Source organism: Lygodium microphyllum, chromosome 16 (assembly GCF_053477565.2).
Source record: "Lygodium microphyllum isolate KBCC chromosome 16, Lygodium_microphyllum_v1.1.10, whole genome shotgun sequence".
Lineage (NCBI taxonomy): Eukaryota > Viridiplantae > Streptophyta > Polypodiopsida > Schizaeales > Lygodiaceae > Lygodium > Lygodium microphyllum.
In genome coordinates this window covers 42,198,174-42,219,912 of record NC_141150.1, presented here as the reverse complement: position 1 = coordinate 42,219,912, position 21,739 = coordinate 42,198,174, and positions in this window count along the sequence as shown.

The following is a 21,739-nucleotide window of genomic DNA, read 5'->3' as shown; positions in this document are numbered from 1 at the left end:
CTTATCTACTCTAGTTCGTGGCTCAGTTAGTATGCCACCTTAGTTAGTTGAGTTTGGTTTGAGACCCATATATAGGGTTCTTCTATTTTCTTTGTATGAGAGTTCTTTTTGGCTTACACAACTAAGAAGAGGAAAAACTATTTTCAGCCTCCACCTGTGTGTGTATTCCCCCATTGTGCAAGCAAGAAAGCTACAAGTGAGACTCATTCCTTCTCTCCCACAATCGTGACATGGTATCAGAGCCTTGTTTGTGGTAAGGAGCTCAAGAAAGCAAACCAAGCTCGCGGTGTTCTGGTAAGAGGACCAGTGTTGCTTTCATTTTTCTGTTTTGGGAGCAAGTCTCTGCAGCAGCAGGTAGCACATCCGAAAAGTGCAAGAGTGCACTGTCTCAGATTGAGAGACCCTTCGCGGTGTAGCAAGAGGGCAGTATATGCTACGGGACAAGGGCTCTAGCCCTTAGTTACTCTGTTTTTCTGATTTGAGGCCATTTCGGGGCCTGTTTTGGAGGCGGAAGTTTTCTGCACGCACTCAGGAAAAGACCCTATTTTATGCTGTGCGACCACTGTTCTACAGATCAATGAAAAGTTACTGTAGAAATTGCATCGTATGCTTGTGCGCAGAGACATTGGGAGTTACAGAATCATCCTTGTTTTCTGTTGATGCAAAATCATCACTAGGAAGTGACTGTGTGGTCAAATACCACTTTCGTCAGTTTTGCAGATTTGCCCTTGTGAGGCTGAAGCTGTGTTTTTTACAGTGACAAAATTTTTTGCAGTGTTCTGTAATGGCGTCTGATTCTCTTTCACAGATTGTCACTGAAAAGCTTGACAAGAACAACTTCCAAGCATGGAAGTTTAGAATGCCGAATTTCCTTATGGGAAAAGGATATTGGGAATTTGTTGTAGGAAATGAAGAAGAACCAGTTCTTCCTTATGTTCCCAATCAACAGCAAATGCAGGCATTTAAAGCATGGCATGAGAGAGCCAGGAAAGTTATGTACTGGCTATCTATCAGCATTTCAGACTCTATGATTGTGCATATTCAAGATGCAAGTACGCCAAAGGAGGCATGGGATACTTTGTCAAAAATATATAGCACAAATACGCAAGCCAGGAAAATGCAGCTCAAGCAAGAGTTGCACAATGTGCAAAGAGAAAATTGTCAAGATTGTGGGAGAGAAGGAAGGAGTCTCACTTGTAGCTTTCTTGCTTGCACAATGGGGGAATACACACAAAGGTGGAGGCTGAAAACAGTTTTCCTCTTCTTAGTTGTGTAAGCCAAAAGAATTCTAGTACATAGAAATTGAAGAACCCTATATATGGGTCTCAAACCAAACTCAACTAACTAAGGTGGCATACTAACTGAGCCACGAACTAGAGTAGATAAGGATAGCTGTCATGTAGCTATTATTCATGGGCGGTGTACCAACCGCATTTGCAACTGACAAGTCGGTGACATAAATGCACAACGGTCACCCTGGCATATCACGAGTGGAGCTCGATATCTCAACACTCCCCCTCGAGCTCAATCCCAATTCTTGCACACCAAGCAGGTCTCTGAACTTGCGCAGCTTCTCTGCGCCCAATCCCTTCGTAGATATGTCAGCTACTTGATCCTCTGTGCTGACATAAACTAGATCAATAAGACCTAGTAAAACCCTCTCCCGCACATAGTGATAATGCACCTCAATGTGCTTTGTTCTAGCATGATAGACTGGGTTATTTGCCAAGTGTATACTACTCATGTTGTCACAATAAATGACAACTGGCCCATCTGTAGATTGATGCATATCATAAAGTAGCTTATGCAACCAAGCTACCTCACATGCAGCCATTGCTGCACCCCTGTACTCAGCCTCTGTGCTCGACAAGGCAACTATAGGCTGTTTCTTGCTGCTCCAAGTGACTGCAGCACTCCCAAAAGAGAACACATATCCACTGGCAGATCGTCTATCAGAAATGCTACCAGCCCAATCAGCATCAGTGTATCCATGCAATTGTATTTGAAACCCAGTCTCATAAAATAGTCCATACTGCAATGTGGACTTCACATACCTGAGTATGCATCTAGCCGCATCCAAATGCGGTTTCCTTGGAGCCTGCATAAACTGACTTACCAATCCAACATCATAGCTCAAATCTGGCCTGGTAATAGTCATATAAATCAAGCTTCCTACTATGCATCTGTACATAGTAGGGTCTTCCAGAAGCTCACCTGCATCTGCGCTCAGCTTCATATTCTGCTCCAAAGGAATTGAAATAGGCTTACATCCTGTCATCCCATATTTGGACAGCATGTCCAATCCATACTGCCTCTGCAAGAGCTGTATCCCACTTGGTGATCTAATCACCTCAATGCCCAAGAAATAACGCAGCTCTCCCAAATCCTTCATCTCAAACTTTTGCTTCAATAGCATTTTCACATGAAGGATATCTTCATCACTGTCACATGTCATAATCAAATCATCAATATAAATGACAAGTAGCATAATACCTTTCTTTGTTTTTCTCACATAAAGTGAGAAATCTGCCTTGGAAATCTGAAAGCCAATAGTGACAAGATACTGTCCTATCTTATCAGACCATGCTCTAGGTGCTTGCTTCAAGCCATACAAGGCTTTCTTCAACCTGCAAACAAACTCAGGATGAACAGCATGCACATAACCTGGTGGCTGCGCCATATAGACCTCTTCTTGCAAATCACCATGCAAGAAGGCATTCTTTACATCCATTTGATGTAAAGACCATTCCTTTGATGCAGCCATAGAAATGACTGCTCTTACGGTTGCCATCCTTGCAACCGGACTGAATGTTTCTTCATAATCAATGCCATATGTTTGTGCATACCCCTTGACTACTAATCTTGCCTTGTATCTATTCACAGAACCATCTGCATTGTGCTTCACCTTATAAACCCACTTACAGCCAATTGCATTCTTACCTTTAGGCAAAGGTACCAATTCCCATGTAGCATTTGCTTCCAAGGCATCCATTTCTTCATCCATGGCTTTCTCCCATTTTTCTTTTCCCATGGCTTGCTCAAAAGAAGTGGGTTCTGGTTCCTGTATCACTTTGATCATATATGCATAGTGAATGGCTGTAAATCCATCATATTTCAGCCTATCCACAGGATACCTAGCTCTGGTAGACCTATGCAAAGTAGATTCACTCCCAGGTACTCTCAAAACATCCGTGGTCTTCCTTACTCCAGGTGTAACAATAGAAGGAATACCCAACTCATCATCAATGCTCTGTTCTGAGCCACTGGATTCACCATCCACATAAGAGTGACATGCATTCACATCAAACATGGGCTGATCTACCTTCTCTTTTCCTTTTCGTGATACCTGAATACCACTATCTACATTGCTTTGAGAAGATTCTCTTGATCTCAATCTGCTTGTCCATGGCGAAGTATGTGAACCACTGATAGAGGACGCTCCAGGTCCACTAATATTTTGTGACTGCTGTTGTGAATTCTGTGCAGCATTACCGTTTTGTGCATCTACATCATCAATCACATTTATTGGTTTATACCAGCTACTCATCTCATCAAAAGCAACATCTCTGCTCACTGTAAACTTACGAGTAGAAGGGTTATAGCATCTATACCCTTTTTGCTGCAGAGAGTAACCAATAAAGATGCACTTCTCAGCTTTTGGATCCAACTTGGATCTCAACTCATCTGGCACATGTACATAGGCAATGCAACCAAAAATTTTCAAATGAGAAATATCTGGTTTCCTACCAGTATACCGCTCCTCTGGAGTCATCCCATGTATTGCTGTAGTGGGAGTCCTATTCATTATGTTGACTGCTGTAGCAGCTACTTCAACCCAGTAAAAATCTAGCAAGTCTTTTTCGTTGAGCATGGCACGAGATATCTCTCCAATATGCCTGTTTTTCCTTTCTGCAATTTCATTTTGTTGTGGAGTATGACTGCATGAATATTGCTGCTTTATGCCATGCTCCTGCAGGAACCTTGCAAACTCATTTGAGAGGTACTCTCCCCCTCCATCTGACCTTAGGCATTTTATTTGCAGGCCTGTTTCTTTTTCAACCATAGCTTTAAGAGTTTTGAAATGCCCAAAAACTTCACTTTTCTTTTTCATAAAATACACCCAAACTTTTTTGCTATAGTCATCAATAAAAGTGACAAAATAATGACAGTCTCCAAGAGATGCAGCTTTAGTAGTCCACACATCAGAGTGGATTAATTCCAATGGCTTCTTACTCTCTTGAACATGTCTAGGAAATGGTTTCCTTGCCTGTTTTCCAAATTCACAGGCTTCACATATCTTATGCATTTCTGCAACCTTGAATTTAGGCAATCCTACAAAAATGTTTTGGGCCTGCATTGATTTAAGTCGTTGTACATTAACATGACCAATGCGTTTATGCCAGATATCAATATCTACAACTACACCAGTCCCATATGCAAACATTGCTGCACTCAATTCAGGCATGTCTGCATCCAATGTAAACATTTTGCCCTTCTTCTTTCCTTTTGCTATCAAGCGACCTTTATTTTTCATATCCTCAACAAAGCATCCATGAGGATTAAATCTGACCTGCAAGCCCTGCTCAACCATTTGACCAATAGAAACCAGATTCTTGGTGATATTCGGGACATGAAATACATCGGACAGGTATTTCTTTTTCCCATCCTACATAGACAAAGGAATTTTTCCAATCTGCACAATAGGATATGCAGTATCATCACCAGTCTCCACAAATCCTGGTTTTTCCATTTTCCTTGCATCCTCCATCCATTCTGCATGACCTGTCATGTGGTTTGATGCACCTGAGTCAACATACCACACATTGTTGCTTTCTTCTGCACTTGTCACAGAATTGTTCATGTGTTGCACCATAAACAAATGTTCATTTCTGTCATCACCCTATCTACTAGAAGATGTATAATTTCCTTGTTGCAGTTTTCCATTCATGATGTCATTCTGCTTTTTATAGCAGTCTTTAGCCATATGACCCATTTTACCACAGGAGTAGCATTCAACATTACTGTTTGCATTTTGGCCTCTTTGCCATCCACCACGACCTCTTTGGCTCCCCTTGCCTCTAGAGTTACCACGTCCTCCTCCATAGGACTGGTTTTCTTGAGTTTGCTGCATATTCTGATTTCTACCATGGCCTCCAAATCGGCCTCCTCTACCTTTGCCTCTACCTCTTCCAGCATTTGAGTAGAAGACAGCTTCGTTTGAAGTTCCTCCTGAAGAAGATGCACCACCATTTCTCTACTCCTCAGAAATTAGAAGAGCAATCAACTCCTCAAAATCATGAAATCTTTCACGAACTAAAATGGATGTCCGAAACTGTACATAATCCTTTCCTAGACCATTCAAGGTCACAGAAACTAAATCATCATCTTCCACTAGCGACCCAATGGAAGCAAGTGCATCTGCAATCTTCTTCATCTTCATGTGGTAGTCATTGATGCTCATACTTTCTTTTTGCACATTATGCAACTCTTGCTTGAGCTGCATTTTCCTGGCTTGCGTATTTGTGCTATACATTTTTGACAAAGTATCCCATGTCTCTTTTGGCGTACTTGCATCTTGAATATGCACAATCATAGAGTCTGAAATACTGATAGACAGCCAGTACATAACTTTCCTGGCTCTCTCATGCCATGCTTTGAATGCCTGCATTTGCTGTTGATTGGGAACATCAGGAAGAACTGGTTCTTCTTCATTTCCTGCAACAAATTCCCATAATCAGACGCCATTACAGAATACTGCAAAAAATTCTGTCACTGCAGAGAACACAGCTTCAGCCTCACAAGGGCAAATCTACAAAACTAACGAAAGTGGTATTTAACCACACAATCACTTCCTAGTGACGATTTTGCATCAACAGGTAACAAGGATGATTCTGTAACTCCCAATATCTCTGCGCACAGGCATACGATGCAATTTCTAGAGTAACTTTTCACCGACCTGTAGAACAGTGGTTGCACAGCATAAAACTGGGCCTTTTCCTGAGTGCGTGCAGAAAACTTCGGCCTCCAAAATAGGCCCTGAAATGGCCTCAAATCAAAAAAACAGGGTCACCGCAAAGGGCGTCTCAACCTGAGACAATGCACTCTTGCAATTTCCAGCTGTGCTACCTGCAGAGATCTGCTCCCAAAACAGAAAATGAAAGCAACACTACTCTTACCAGAACACCGCGAGCTTGGCTTGCTTTCTTGATCTCCTTACCACGAACAAGGCTCTGATACCATGTCAAGATTGTGGGAGAGAAGGAAGGAGTCTCACTTGTAGCTTTCTTGCTTGCACAATGGGGGAATACACACAAAGGCGGAGGCTGAAAACAGTTTTCCTCTTCTTAGTTGTGTAAGCCAAAAGAACTCTAGTACATAGAAATAGAAGAACCCTATATATGGGTCTCAAACCAAACTCAACTAACTAAGGTGGCATACTAACTGAGCCACGAACTAGAGTAGATAAGGATAGCTGTCATGTAGCTATTATTCATGGGCGGTGTACCAACCGCATCTGCAACTAACAAGTTGGTGACATAAATGCACAACGGTCACCCTGGCATATCACGAGTGGAGCTCGATATCTCAACAAAAATATGAGCATCAATGACTACCACATGAAGGTGAAGAAGATTGCAGATGCATTTGCTTCCATTGGGTCGCCAGTGGAAGATGATGATTTAGTTTCTGTGACCTTGAATGGTCTAGGAAAGGATTATGCACAGTTCGGAACATCCATTTCCATCTGTGAAAGATTTCCTGATTTTGAGGAGTTGATTGCTCTTCTAATTTCTGAGGAGTAGAGAAATGGTGGTGCATCTTCTTCAGGAGGAACTTCAAAAGAAGCTGTCTTCTACTCAAATGCTGGAAGAGGTAGAGACAGAGGTAGAGGAGGCCGATCTGGAGGCCGTGGTAGAAATCAGAATATGCAGCAAACTCAAGAAAACCAGTCCTATGGAGGAGGACCGTGGTAACTCTAGAGGCAGGGGGAGCCAAGGAGGTCGTGGTGGATGGCAAAGAGGCCAAAATGCAAACAATAATGTTGAATGCTACTACTGTGGTAAAATGGGTCATATGGCTAAAGACTGCTATAAAAAGCAGAATGACATCATGAATGGAAAATTGCAACAAGGGAATTATGCATCTTCTAGTAGACAGGGTGATGACAGAAATGAGCATTTGTTTATGGTGTAGCACATGAACAATTCTGTGACAAGTGCAGAAGAAAGCAACAATGTATGGTATGTTGACTCAGGTGCATCAAACCACATGACAGGTCATGCAGAATGGATGGAGGATGCAAGAAAAATGAAAAAACCAGGATTTGTGGAGACTGGTGATGATACTGCACATCCTATTGTGCAGATTGGAAAATTTCCTTTGTCTATGCAGGATGGGAAAAAGAAATACATGTCCGATGTATTTCATGTCCCGAATATCACCAAGAATCTGGTTTCTGTTGGTCAAATGGTTGAGTAGGGCTTGCAAGTCATATTTAATCGTCATGGATGCTTTGTTGAGGATATGAAAAATAAAGGTCGCTTGATAGAAAAAGGAAAGAAGAAGAGCAGAATGTTTACGTTGGATGCAGACATGTCTGAATTGAGTGCAGCAATGTTTGCACATGGGACCGGTGTAGTTGCAGATATTGATATCTGGCATAAATGCATTGGTCATGTTAATGTACAGCGACTTAAATCAATGCAGGCCCAAAATATTGTTGCAAGATTTTCTAAATTCAAGGTTGCAGAAATGCATAAGGTATGTGAAGCCTGTGAATTTGGAAAACAGGCAAGGAAACCATTTCCTAGACATGTTCAAGAGAGTAAGAAGCCATTGGAATTAATCCACTCTGATGTGTGGACTACTAAAGCTGCATCTCTTGGAGACTGTCATTATTTTGTCACTTTTATTGATGACTATAGCAAAAAAGTTTGGGTGTATTTTATGAAAAAGAAAAGTGAAGTTTTTGGGCATTTCAAAACTCTTAAAGCTATGGTTGAAAAAGAAACAGGCCTGCAAATAAAATGCCTAAGGTCAGATGGAGGGGGAGAGTACCTCTCAAATGAGTTTGCAAGGTTCCTGCAGGAGCATGGCATAAAGCAGCAATATTCATGCAGTCATACTCCACAACAAAATGAAATTGCAGAAAGGAAAAACAGGCATATTGGAGAGGTATCTCGTGCCATGCTCAATGAAAAAGACTTGCTAGATTTTTACTTGGCTGAAGTAGCTGCTACAGCAGTCAACATAATGAATAGGACTCCCACTACAGCAATACATGGGATGACTCCAGAGGAGCGGTATACTGGTAGGAAACCAGATATTTCTCATTTGAAGATTTTTTATTGCATTGCCTATGTTCATGTGCCAGATGAGTTGAGGTCCAAGCTAGATCCAAAAGCTGAGAAGTACATCTTTATTGGTTACTCTCTGCAGCAGAAAGGGTATAGATGCTATAACCCTTCTACTCATAAGTTTACAGTGAGCAGATATGTTGTTTTTTATGAGATGAGTAGCTAGTATAAACCAGTAAATGTGATTGATGATGTAGATGCACAAAATGGTAATGCTGCACAGAATTCACAGCAGCAGTCACAAGATATTAGTGGACCTGGAGCGTCCTCTAGCAGTGGTTCACACTCTTCGCCATGGACAGTCAGATTGAGATCAGGAGAATCTTCTCAAAGAAATGCAGATAGTGGTATGCAGGTATCACAAAAAGGAAAAGAGAAGGTAGATCAGCCCATGTTTGATGTGAATGCAGGTCACTCTTATGTGGATGGTGAATCCAGTGGCTCAGAACAGAACATTGATGATGAGTTGGGTATTCCTTCTATTGTTACACCTGGAGTAAGAAAGACCACGGATGTTTTGAGAGCACCTGGGAGTGAACCTACTTTGCGCAGGTCTACCAATGCTAGGTATCCTGTGGATAGGCTGAAATATGATGGATTTACAGCCATTCACTATGCATATATGGTCAAAGTGATAGAGGAACCAGAACCCACTTCTTTTGAGCAAGCCATGGGAAAATAAAAATGGGAGAAAGCCATGGATGAAGAAATGGATGCCTTGGAAGTAAATGCTACATGGGAATTGATACCTTTGCCTAAAGATAAGCATGCAATTGGTTGTAAGTGGGTTTATAAGGTGAAACACAATGTAGATGGTTCTGTGAATAGATACAAGGCAAGATTAGTAGTCAAGGTGTATGCACAAACATATGGCATTGATTATGAAGAAACATTCATTCCGGTTGCAAGGATGGCAACCATAAGAGTAGTCATTGCTATGGCTGCATCAAAGGGATGGTCTTTACATCAGATGGATGTAAAGAATGCCTTCTTGCATGGTGTTTTGCAAGAAGAGGTCTATATGGAGCAGCCACCAGGTTATGTGCATGCTGTTCATCCTGAGTTTGTTTGCAAGTTGAAGAAAGCCTTGTATGGCTTGAAGCAAGCACCTAGAGCATGGTCTAACAAGATAGGACAGTATCTTGTCACTATTGGCTTTCAGATTTCCAAGGCAGATTTCTCACTTTATGTGAGAAAAATAGAGAAATGTATTATGCTACTTGTCATTTATGTTGATGATTTGATTATGACAGGTGACAGTGATGAAGATATCCTTCATGTGAAAATGCTATTGAAGCAGAAGTTTGAGATGAAGGATTTGGGAGAGCTACGTTATTTCTTGGGCATTGAGGTGATTAGATCACCAAGTGGGATACGGCTCTTGCAGAGGAAGTATGAATTGAACATGCTGTCCAAATATGGGATGACAGGCTGTAAGCCTATTTCAGTTCCTTTGGAGTAGAATGTGAAGCTGAGCGCAGATGCAGGTGAGCTTCTGGAAGACCCTACTATGTACAGACGCATAGTAGGAAGTTTGATTTATATGACTATTACCAGGCCAGATTTGAGCTACGCTATTGGATTGGTAAGTCAGTTTATGCAGGCTCCAAGGAAATCGCATTTGGATGCGGCTAGACGCATACTCAGGTATGTGAAGTCCACATTGCAGTATGGACTACTTTATGAGACTGGGGTTCAGATACAGTTGCATGGATACACTGATGTTGATTGGGCTGGTAGTATTTCTGATAGACGATCTACCAGTGGATATGTGTTCTCTTTTGGGAGTGCTGCAGTCACTTGGAGCAGCAAGAAATAGCCTACAGTTGCCTTGTCGAGTACAGAGGCTGAGTACAGGGGTGCAACAATGGCTGCATGTGAGGTAGCTTGGTTGCATAAGCTACTTTATGATATGCATCAGCCTACAGATGGGCCAGTTGTCATTTATTGTGACAGCATGAGTAGTATACACTTGGCAAATAACCCAGTCTATCATGCTAGAACAAAGCACATTGAGGTGCATTATCACTATGTGCGGGAGAGGGTTTTACTAGGTCTTATTGATATAGTTTATGTCAGCACAGAGGATCAGGTAGCTGACATATTCACGAAGGCATTGGGCGCAGAGAAGCTGCGCAAGTTCAGAGACCTGCTTGGTGTGCAGGAATTGGGATTGAGCTTGAGGGGGAGTGTTGAGATATCAAGCTTCACTCGTGATATGCCAGGGTGACCGTTGTGCATTTATGTCACCGACTTGTTAGCTGTAGATGCGGTTGGTACACCGCCCATGAATAATAGCTAGATGACAGCTATCCTTATCTACTCTAGTTCGTGGCTCAGTTAGTATGCCACCTTAGTTAGTTGAGTTTGGTTTGAGACCCATATATAGGGTTCTTCTATTTTCTTTGTATGAGAGTTCTTTTTGGCTTACACAACTAAGAAGAGGAAAAACTGTTTTCAGCCTCCACCTGTGTGTGTATTCCCCCATTGTGCAAGCAAGAAAGCTACAAGTGAGACTCCTTCCTTCTCTCCCACAATCATGACAGTTACTTCATTAGAGGAATCGATTACGACTTCGATGGATGTGGATCCATTGCCTTTTTGTGATCCATACAACTTCAATACTACTTTATTGGGTCCTTTGCTTAGGGTTAGAATCCCTTTGAACTAGTCCGTCCTTGCTCTTACTTCAAAAAGCCAAGGTCTTCCCAACAATAAAGGGTATGAGGTCCTGTAGAAATTTGGTACCATCAGATCTGTCAGTCAATAGTCTTTTCCTATGAGGGTTGTCTTTACATATGGGAGAATGCCCAATGGTTTGATTCTACTTTGGTCCGCCAATCTGATAAGCCACTGTGTAGGTTGCATACCTTGTAGGCCTAGATCCTTCATTGTGACATCCATCATGCTGTTTACTCCATCAATCAGTGCATCTGCAATGAAGCAATCTTCAATCCACATGCAAATCTCTAGAGTACTAGGATCTAGGAAGGCGTTGGCTACATCCACTTCCTTTAGAGGCTCTGGAGCCTTATTGGTCTTGTTTGTTGTTGAAGGAGCAATCCTTAATCCACGGCTTCGAGTCAAGATGCTATTGAAATTCTTTCGGCAGCTAAGAGACAACATCAACAAACTGTCGTAACATTAAATTCGGTTAAAAGTATCTAGGTCTTTTACCAAGTCATATTCTTTGATGGGATGCACGAGCTTCTCCAACCTACTAGGAAATGGGGCTACACCCATTTTCATCTTTCCTTTTTCTTCTAGCAATGGTAGCATCAGCACTTCTTCTATTTCTGGAGGTATTTCTGCATCATCTATCTCTTGAACCTCTAGTTCTTTTTCTGGAACTGTCTCTAGTACCTTCTGTGGCACTGTAGTGCTCTGCACTATATGACTCTTCCTCAATATCATGCTCTACGGTGCCTATCTCTTCTTCCATCGTAGCTTGATGTGGGAGCTTTCGCTCAACTGGGAAGACCCACGGACCGCTTATCGTTTCAAGCGTTCCAAGCCGAGCACTAATGGCTACCTCTCACATAGCCGACGCGCCATCCATATCTACGGGTGTAGTGAGCTTACCTCCGTGCCGTTCGAGTTACCTCCTCTCCCGCACACTCCGGTAGCTCCACGATCCAAGTGCAAGCTTCAAGCAAGCTCCATCCTCAAGCTCCACGCTCCAAGCTCCATTGCCGTGAGCAAGACAAGAGAAGAGAAGAGAAGAGAAGAAGAGAGGAGAAGATAGAGAGCTTCTCCTCCTCGGTCCCTCACCCTCACACACTCACTCCCTCACACTCTCACACTCCCTCTCTCAAGCACAAGCTCAAGCAAGCAAGAACAAGAAGAAGAAGAAGGAGAGGAGAGCTACTTTTGGCCACACACAAGAATGAGCTTCTCATTCACTTTTCAACTTTATATACAAAACCCTAAATCCCTTTTGGGCGGTCATCCCCTTTTCCCCTTTTTACATGGCCGGCCGTAGCCTTGGCCCTTTTTCCCATTATCCTTCTATCTTCCTAGCTTCCTTTCCACCGCCCGTCTACCTTTACAAATTGCACGGGTGAGAGCCCGGCGCTCTTTTACAAGATTTCAGGGTGCGCCTTTTTATTTTAAAACGCGCCTTTCCCCTTTTGCCTTTGCCTTGGACTTTTAAGGTTGCCCTTGCGCTTTTGCCTTTTCTCATTTTCTTTCTTCAGTCAGGCTACCTTTTTCCGCCTTTGCCCTGCGTCTTTTCCACTTCTTTTTTCTTTCTTCGTGTTGGGGTTAACATTACCCCCCTCCTAGACGAGTGCCAGTCCCATGGCACTTACCATCGTAGGTAGCAGGCTGTAGCATGCACCGAAGACGTGGGTGACAAGGACGCTTGTGGGTTCCGTGGAGGAGCATTTGTGGTGGTGTGGCAGAAGGTCCTGGGGGCCTGTTGGTGGCCCAGGTGGTTGGTGGAAGGTTGTTGCAGTTGGTGGTAGGGCATGCTGTGCTGGGGATTGCATGGATGGCTAGCACAAGTGTTGGTTTGTTGGGGATTCTGCGCATGATGATTCCTTGTGGGTTTGTCGGATGGTAAGGGACAAGCATTCAAAGTTGAGTTTTGATAAGGAGCGATTGGAATCTCGTTGGAGGCTTCAATACCTGCAATTTGAAAACCTCTCGTGTGATCTCTCCCTAAGGGGTAGTGCTAGTTTTCTTATCGTGCATAAGACATATTTGATTAGTTTGGGAGACAGGTCGAACTCTAAGCAAGCTGAGAGTATTGTCCTGCACTTGAGGACCCAAACTGTGCATATACTTTGGTGTAAATATCATGTAAGTGCTCGTGCATACTTAGATATTACATAGTTAGAAGACCGTGGGCTAGTTTCTCATAACAATTCGTGGATGAAGCAAAGTTGTCCATGTGGAGAAGGAGTACGCGTGAAGGCATATGAGACATCCCTTGCATTGTGACTGCATGATGTAGCATAATGAAATACAAGGACACCGCACTTTTAGTAGCTAGAAACTATTGGACTCGCTTGATGAGTATGGTGTACTTTTCATGGCCAATCGTGCGATGCTTATCACCACTGATTGCAATGGTATGAAGGTAGAGTGCAAAAGAAAATTGTGCAAGTGGGTCAGGGTGACAGGTCTAACCCTAGGCGAGACAAGCTCCCCAGGTATGTCCTGCCCTTGATGTGCCCTGAACAATTGTGGGTGAGTGTAAGGGGCTAGGGGACTAGGGACGAAGCCGGTCGACCAAGGTCACCAGACGTACCTAATTTGAGGACCCCTAGGTGCTGTGCTGTGATTGTGGGTGCTTCTTATTTTTCCATTCATTTCTTTTTTCTTTTCTTTTCTTTTCTTTTTTTTTTTTTTTTTTTTTTTGCCTGAGTACAACCATTACAATCTGTTGAGGCTATCAGCCTTTCAATGGGTTGGAAAATGTCAAGCTTCGAAGGCTTCGATAATGACTAGTACAATGATGATGGTGCCCTAGCCTCGTTGTTAGAGAAGCAGTTGGCGAAAGGGGGAGATACACTTGAGATATTGCAACCCTCCTTGCAGCACATGCGATGTGGATACAATTGAGGTAACGACTGTCGTGAGCCAACTATAGAGCATGACCCAGAAAGGGGCGTGGCCCTGGAATGTTTGTTTTTGGGCCATGCAATGTGGCCGGTTGGCAAGGGTGCTTTCGACAGCATGACTTTGCCGGCTCGTTGTGGGGTTGTGGGTGTTGCGGTGATTGGGCATTGAACATTTTTGCACAAGGACCTGTATCATCCTGCATCCACTTGTCGCTTCATGAGAGCATATGCATTGTGTATGTTGCAACTATAATGAACCAGTGCAATGCAAGGAGACATCACTTATTTGAATGCTATGGTGTTGACTAGACATTTATCACCTGCGCTTGATTAGCTTTTTCTTTTGCTAAAGGTGTAGCATATATTAAACGCAGATACGATAAGCTCATACAAGTCAGGAACATGTCAACATTTAACAAGTCGGGAACACTCAACCATTTAAACCAAAAAGTCCTAGCCAGTTATCATTTGATAAGTCCCTTATGCATTATGGGCTACTCGATTTGTATGAGGCGGGGCGAGTCTGGATGGCCAGGTGATTGGGGCTCTACTGGTGTGGGACTCCCGTGGGGGTGAGCAGGGAACATGTCGGCCGGGATTTGAATGGTGTAATCCCGGCTCGCTACCGTCTCCAGAATTTCTTTAAACAATTCATTAAATTCTTCTTGTTCCCGAGCTGCCCTTTCTGCCTTTGAGCATTTGGGGCCCGAGCAGGAGCTGGGAGTGCGCACCACTAGTGCTGTGGCCTGTTGCAGGTTTCGGGTCTCGACCTTTTGAACTCGAGGGTTCTTCGGCCTTCGCCCTGGGCAATTTCGCTTAGGGCCCCGCTTCTTGGCATACCTCTTGATGGTGGGCACATAGCGCTCTGGTGGAGGGGCGCGTGCCACATGCTCCCACCTTCTGCGAAGAGCGTCTTTGCAAGCCAACTCTTCATGATTCTCCATGCGTTCCGCCAAAAAAGCAAACCTGCAAGGTGCGAACCAAGGGTTAGACCTTGATACAAGAGACCACTGTTTGCATGGAAGGGATTTTAGTGTGGTTTATGAAGCGCATATGACAAAAAGGGAGGAGTGAGGCATGCGGTGTTTGTTGTAGGGGAATGGTCCCCATGCTGATGTTCGCATAGCCTCCAGTCATTTGCGGACATTAGTTTATGCTAAGTCGTGTGGACTGGTTGTCATGGAGTGGGACAGGGTACTTCCTCGGGAGGATAGACCAAAAAGGGAAGAAGGTGTATAGGAAGAGACTCTACCCTGTCTACACCATCAGAGTTGTTGGTCAAGGCCTCCTATGGCGGAAATATGGGTTGCATGCCCTTCACTTGGAGGTGGGGCTGGTCACCTGACTTTTAAAAGTGTGATATGAGGAGGACCTGAGGAGCTTAGCCTGTCAAACCCGACTCCTCTCCCTGCGCTTGACTATCATTGCTTGTGTGTGTTGATATTGTTTATACATGGTGACACAAAAATCAGTGTTTATTTATATACATATCTATGAATCCATGTCACATCACGAGGATAAGAACCAAGTGTAGAACTCGGGGTTGTACCGGAGCATGGCACATGCATCTAGTATTTGTGGCAGCTGACTTAATACTGATAGATATTTTGCCACGTCGAGTAGCATGGAACCTTAACCGAGTCTACTGGCAATATGTAACTCCTCTTCGGTGAGAACCTTATCAATCAAAGGGCCCTGTAGCCTAGTCCCAGCCAAGTCCGCACCCCGAATGTCAGTGAGCACTTGAAGGGAAGTTGGTGCCACGTAGGTTGGGTCTCTTTGAGACCGCCATTTGGCCAATCGCTCTTCTGAGACCGTCATGATCTGAGCCCCTAGTTCGGCCATTACGACGCGGCTTTCGCACAATGCTGCTCAAATTGACTCTGGCCTGCTGACAGTCGCTTTAGTAGCTCTAGGTCTACGAGATTCGGTCGGAAGAGCACTTCATTGAGCGTGATGGTTAAGCGTAGTTCATCAGCCTCCTCGTTAGGGATGAGTCGCATCTATTCATGCAGGAGCCTGTCGTAGTGCCCGTTAAGATGTTCTTGTTCTTCCCATGATAGAGGAAAGGTCAAGTACTCTCCGAGCTACTCCTTGGGGATCGTGTCCACATCCGCAAGGATGTAGACACGTGCGACTACTTTGAGCTTAGCATCCAACTCAGTTAAGCATTTTGTAACATTTCTATATTCAGCGAGGGCTTGCTCGGTTGCTATTTCATGCACCGTTCTAAGAGTTTCCTTAGGCTTCAGCATGGCTGGGGGCTCAGGCCTAGATGAGCAAGATTGATCAATGCTAGGATTCCTTGTGCCCTTGGGGTTCTCACGTTTCTCCTGAGGTTTTGTTGTTATTTCGTCATGGTTCTTCTCGGATGTGACTGGTATAGATTTGTCACCCTGTTGTGACATCGTTGTATCCACTCTTGATTGATCAATGTGAGTTCTATTGTCAGTGGATAGAGTGTTGCAAGCAACTGTTGATGGCAACGGTTGCTTTGGTTTCTCAGAACACACGGATGTGTCTGGGGTTTCACCGCTATTTGGAGAGGCATCAATGAGTTCATTGGTGGATGGACTTGAGGCTTTATTCATTGGGTCTTCGGCGCTCTTCGTCTCAATGTTCTTGGGGTCCACAACCACCTGCAACCATTGCTGTTTTCTCTGCTTTCTCCTCTTTTTCTTGGTCAATGAAGGTGCCTCTCTCGACGACTCAGGACCCTGGGCTATATCGACCGTTGATGTGCTTGGTCGGGCCTTAGCATTTCCCTTCTCTAGCGTGTCCTTATGGGACATAGCCGCGGTTTGCTGAATAGCCTTCCCTGATTGTGAGGGCACAACTGCTGCCCTTTTCGAAGAGTCTAGCTTTTCAACCAACTCCCTTGCGTTTGACTCCTCCGTCCTAGGCTTTAGGCACTTTGAAAGCGCTAGAGTTGTTGAGGGATTTGGTTGCGACACCTCCTTCACAGGTAAACTACTAAGGACACGTTCCACAAGGGGCATTGTCACGGCCAAGGGCTGTGACTGCTGTGATCACGGATTGGAAGTAGTAGCAACCAGTTCAGTGGGTTGGCTACCCTTCGTGGATTGTGGTGTCAAGTTCCTAGGGCAACCAGAAGTGGTTGTGTCTTTCGTTGGCCTTTGAGCACTCATTTGTGTAGGTCGAACATGAGCTGATCTAGTCGCATTAGGTGGCTCAAGCATATCCTTGGGTCGAGAGCTACAGATGGCATCATGCCCCACATCTTGGACATTTGGAAACTTAGATGGAGATGGAGATTGGAATTGAGCCGTTTCCCTTGACAACCGTTATTGTGCTTCCTGTGTCGTTTTGGAAAAAGAGGATGTAGGAGATCTAGAACTCTTAGGTGGACTTGGCACTGGCTGAATGATTTGCTCGAGGCTATTAGACGATTGTGCCATTCGCTTTGTTGAGCGATCAGCCTTGCCATGAGCAATGTTGTGCCTATGATGTTTGTTCTCCCCTTGGGAAGTCAAGGGCTCTTTGGGCACTAATGGCTTTTGTGCACGCTCAGTGGCTGCATCTGATGTTCGCTTGTCAAGCACACTAGGCTGAGGATCTACTTTTTGATAGGCTATGTTTGGTTTCTTGATTTCAGTAGTGATGGGCTCAATCACTCCAATATTTTTGGTTTGAAACTTGGCCATTCGTTTAGTTTTCCTCCTACGCCTCTTTGCTTTGGACATAGTTTGGGCTTCTGATAGAGGTGGCCTAGCAGGGAGTTTGGGCACCCAAATCCATTGGTTACCTGCGTAGTATCCTTGAGCACGTAGCAACGCTTTGGATATCCATCGCGGTGTTGTGCTGACTCTCCATCGACGCCTCCGTCTATAAGGCTTGGGCTTCTTTCGTGGTCTTCTATGATATTTGTGAGTCCAAACCCTGTCCTTGGCCTTGTCTCTTGACCTTCTTGTTTCCGGCATGGCCTTACTCACTGGTTCTCGTTGTTCGACCTGTGCTTGTATCAACTCTTCCAACAAGTCCTTGCCCTCGTTAGTAGGCTTGATTGTTACGTCAGCACCTTCATTGCCTTTCCCTCGAGGTTTGATGAGGTCACCCTTGCTAAAGGTTGTGACTATCCTCACACCCGGTAGTGTCAGGTGTATCCTCTGTGCTACATAGTCAGCCTCACACTTGGTCGCCCTTTTGAAGGGTCTTCCTAGGAGGGTTTCTTTCCCGCAGCCAGCACTAGTTGGAGGAGCATGAAATAGAATAGGCAATTTTTCTGTTTCAATTGTCGCAAGGATTTTGCACTTCCCTATGAGTGCTTGTGGATGTCCCCCATAAGGGCTAAGAGTTGCACTAGTCGGTGTCAGCTCTGGTTGGCCTAGTAGGGTCCATGATTCATAGGTCAAGATATTAAAATCTGCTCCTTCATCAATTAGAGCATCAATAGTATGCTCTCTTTTTGCGGTGAGTTTGACCCTAAGATAAGCAGGTGGTACTATGTCTTCATCTTCCGGGTCCTGGCTTGTAAATTTAAGCCTTCTGACAGATGCCCTTGAGTTCTCGACTGCACGACCAGATGTGGATTCTCCACTGCTGTCTTGGATCGTCAGTGCAGTGCTATTCAAGGTGCATCTCTCGTCAAGAGTGTTATGTCTAGTCATATTCGCATTTGTAGCTTGCTGAAGTTGCATTTTGCTCTGACTAGACACAGTCTGAACACAATGTCTTTGTGTTCTCGTGGTGTGGGCTTTTCGCCCTTGATGGCTAGATTGGCCCATTGATGTTCTAGGGTCTCTGTTTCTCTCTGTTCGGGTATGGGCTTTTGGTTGCTCTATTACAAGTGAGACTCCATGCTGGTGTAGAGCCATTACTTCACTAGGGTCCAATTTGGAAGGCCTGTCACGGCGCACGTTTTCTCTCCAACCTACTTGGGGGAGGTGCGGAGGGGGCAGAGCCCCCTCTACGGGGGTTACGGTAGACGCCATATGCAATTTGGAGGACCGTTTATAGCTAAATTTTGAACTATGTGCTCTAAATTTTAGCCCAGTGAAGATCTGTGATGTGCCTTTAGCTCTACGTAGCCTTTTGGGTCAATTTCGGGGTTTAGATGCGTCAGAATCTGTGTTCAAGATACATGTCCGATTTTGAAAATTTTTGGTCCGATTCTAAGATGTCCGATTATCAGAATCAGACGTCTGATTTTGGGTTGGTCCGATCGGCCCAGTGGTCCGATTTTGGTCACGTCCGATTCTGGGACTCGGATCAAAAAGTGGTCCGATTTTCAAGTGGTCTAATTCTGGGAATCGGATCGGACTGAGTGGTCCGATTCTGACTGGCCCGATTCTGACTGGTCCGATTCTGACTAGTTCGATTATGGACTCGTCCGAGTGTCCGAGTCGGACGGGTTGGTCCGAGCGTCCGATTCTCAAAATCGAACGGGTTGGTCCGAGTGCCACGTGGCATGTCCGATCGGGCTAGTTCGATTCTGGGAATCGGACGGTCTGACTCCCGAACTCGGGTGGTCCGATTCTGGGAATCGGACCACAGCGAGTTGGTCCGAGTGCGTCGACGGGCGGACGCGATTCCTGCGCGTTTGTCCCCTCCTCACTGTCTGGTGCACAAAATCACCACAAACTTTCTAAATCTGATCAGGGCACTTGTTGGAAAACATCAGACTCACCTGGAGCAGCACGAATCACCGATGCCTAGGAATCGGGGCAGCGCTTCCACGTCCTGTGAACCAGAAGTTCTCTCTCTCTCTCTCTCTCACACAAGGCAAACCAAGGAAATGAGGTCTGTCCTGGCCTCTCAGGCCTCTTAAGGTCCTTTTCGAGCACTGCAGAACCTCACAGCTAGTTCCTTGTCCGTATCTTACCCAGAACTTGAATCAAGTCCCCTGTTTCCCTGTTTTAGCCTGTTATACAGCAACAGAAAACCCCACTGTTTGCCTGTTTTTTTTCTTCTTTTTCTTTGTTTTTTCCTACCCTAAATGCATCCAAATCACAAAATAAATACCTACACTACTCCATTCCACAATATAAATCTCAGAAAGCAACAAACCTACTTGCCAAGGAGATCGAATACCGTCTTCAACCCCCTCGCTTCCTACCTATCTACCTCAAGCACCGGTTCGGGGAAACCCCTTACTTTGATGCTCGATTCGAAGCGCGCAAGCGCTCAAGGCTTGAATCCGTTGGTCCCGGCAACGGAACCAAAATGTGGGAGCTTTTGCTCAACCGCCAAGACCCACGGACCGCTTATCGTTTCAAGCGTTCCAAGCCGAGCACTAATGGCTACCTCTCACATAGCCGACGCACCATCCATATCTACAGGTGTAGTGAGCTTACCTCCATGCCGTTCGAGTTACCTGCTCTCCCGCACACTCCGGTAGCTCCACGATCCAAGTGCAAGCTTCAAGCAAGCTCCATCCTCAAGCTCCACGCTCCAAGCTCCATTGCCGCAAGCAAGACAAGAGAAGAGAAGAGAAGAGAAGAAGAGAGGAGAAGATAGAGAGCTTCTCCTCCTCGGTCCCTCACCCTCACACACTCACTCCCTCACACTCTCACACTCCCTCTCTCAAGCACAAGCTCAAGCAAGCAAGAACAAGAAGAAGAAGAAGGAGAGGAGAGCTACTTTTGGCCACACACAAGAATGAGCTTCTCATTCACTTTTCAACTTTATATACAAAACCCTAAATCCCTTTTGGGCGGTCATCCCCTTTTCCCCTTTTTACATGGCCGGCCGTAGCCTTGGCCCTTTTTCCCATTATCCTTCTATCTTCCTAGCTTCCTTTCCACCGCCCGTCTACCTTTACAAATTGCACGGGTGAGAGCCCGGCTCTCTTTTACAAGATTTCAGGGTGCACCTTTTTATTTTAAAACGCGCCTTTCCCCTTTTGCCTTTGCCTTGGACTTTTAAGGTTGCCCTTGCGCTTTTGCCTTTTCTCCTTTTCTTTCTTCAGTCAGGCTACCTTTTTCCGTCTTTGCCCTGCGTCTTTTCCACTTCTTTTTGCTTTCTTCGTGTTGGGGTTAACACTTGACTGTTTGTCTTCGCCTGTATCATCTATTATGTGGCCTTCTAGCTCTTGGGTGTGAGTTTCTAGCATTGCAAGGTCATGTGTGCCTACTTCTAGGAGGTGGGCCCTTGTATTTGAGCTACGATGCATGGGCCTTAGCTTTGATTTCAGTAGTTTACTGGCTTTGAGGTGTGGCAGGTTGTGACGAGTTACAACCCCCTCCATAGGCTTTATGGTGGGTTTCTCTACTAGTGGCTTGGCGGACGTTGATAGAGTCATGCAGCCCTTGTTGAAAATCGTGACTATACGTACATTGCTGATGGTTAGGTGAATGCGCTGTGACTGATAGTTGACATTGCATAATGCCTACTTCTTAAATGTATGTCCTAACAGCAATTATGTACCCATATCCTTCGTATTTGGCAACGCATAGAAAATCATTGGTATGCTTTTAGACTCGATAGAGACTACAACCTTGCACTTTTCCAGAAGTGCATATGATCGATCCTCAAATGGGTTGAGTTTAGTGTTAGTGGGCTGCAATTGTGGTTTGCCAATTTGAACCCAATGATTGTGAGTCAAGATATTAAAATCAACACCCTCATCAATCAATGCATCAAATATATGTATTTGGTTGGAAATGATAGTCATGTATAGGTAAGCCAAAGCTATGGATTCATCATCTTCATCTTCAATTTGCATGATAGTGGCCACTCGTATCTTAACAGGATATTCTAACAATGGAGGCTCATGTAATGGGTTCATGGGAGGGTAATACTTCTTTATGCGGTTACCGTTGAAGAAGCCTATACCCTCACCCTCTAGGATTTTGA